Source organism: Aureococcus anophagefferens (assembly GCF_000186865.1).
Source record: "Aureococcus anophagefferens unplaced genomic scaffold AURANscaffold_4, whole genome shotgun sequence".
In the NCBI taxonomy this organism is placed as follows: domain Eukaryota; class Pelagophyceae; order Pelagomonadales; family Pelagomonadaceae; genus Aureococcus; species Aureococcus anophagefferens.
Window position 1 is genome coordinate 2,950,735 of NW_008705564.1, and position 1,352 is coordinate 2,952,086.

Consider the following 1,352-nt stretch of genomic DNA (forward strand, 5'->3'; position numbering starts at 1 on the left):
CCAGCGACTGGCAGTGCGACCGCTGCAACGCCGTCAACTTCGCGCGGCGCGCGCGCTGCTACCAGTGCGCCGAGGAGAAGCCGCCGCGCGCGCCCGGCGCCCCGTCCGCCCCGGCCCCTCGGGCTCCGCGACGGCGCGGCCGGCTCCCCAGGCACCCGCGCATCGTCGGCGAGGGCATGGGCACGTCCCTGCTCACGCCCGCGCCGGTCCGCGGCGACGTCGACGGCCGCTACGACTCGCGCGAGCCGTCCGTGACGCTCGCGCGCCGCCGGCGCCGCGCGCCGCCGCGCCGCGCGGACGCGGCCCGCGCAGGTGCTCTACGGGCTGAGCAAGTACAGCGGCGAGGGCGAGATCGCGGCGGCCATGCGCGCCTACGCGCCCGTCAAGGACGTGCGGCTCATGCGCGACGACATCGGCCGGGCGCGGCGCGGGCCTCTCGACGCGACTTCGCCGCGCGCGCTCCGCGGTCGCTTCGACGCGCGTCCGCGGTCGCTCCGCGGAGCGCTCGCCGAGAGGCGACGGTTCGTCGAGCAATCGGCCACGTCGGCGTCGACGCGACCGGGCTCGAGCGTTCCGGAGTTCGGCTCACCGGTCCGCTTCCGCGCAGGCCAGACGCGGGGCGTCGGCTTCGCGCGTCGCGCCGCGCCGCGGGCCGCGGTCCGCCCCCGACGCGCGCGGGCGCCCGCAGGTGACCTTCTTCTCCCTCGAGGCCTCGACCCACGTCTTCCGCGCGTCCCGGGGCCGCGTGACCATCGACGGCGTCGCGTCGCGCCGCGCTGCGTGCGAATCAAATCTTCAACTCGACTTCAATGTGAGCGTATTCGAATGTTTTGACACATCCGCTGTGCTTCGAGAACTCGATGAGAGCAATCGATCCGTCCAAAAATCAGCCGAATCGACTTGGATTTGACCGAGCTAGAGAATTTCAAAGTTTGGTCGGGACGTCCCAAACCAGCGGTTGATTTGCACACAGGCGCTGCGCGTACACGCGCGGCGCGGCCGCCGCCGAGGTCCTCGAGGCCGCCGCGAGCCGCCGGCGGCCGCCGCCCGAGGGTGGGCCGCCGCGGCGGCGGCCGAGCCGGCCCCGGGAGCTCGGCGAGGAGCGGTCGCGGAGCCGGAGCCGGAGCCGCGACCGCCGCGACCGCCGCGACGGCGCGGCCCCGGGGGCCGCGCGCGAGTGGCCGCCGCCCTTCGACCTCGACCCCACGGCCTACGCCTTCGACGCGGCCTCCGGCTACTTCTACGAGCCCACGAGCGGCTTCTACTACGACCCGAAGCACAAGGCCTACTACAGCGCGCGTCCCCGGCGCGCTGCGGGCGACGGGCGGCGGGGGGGGGGGGGATCCGGGCTC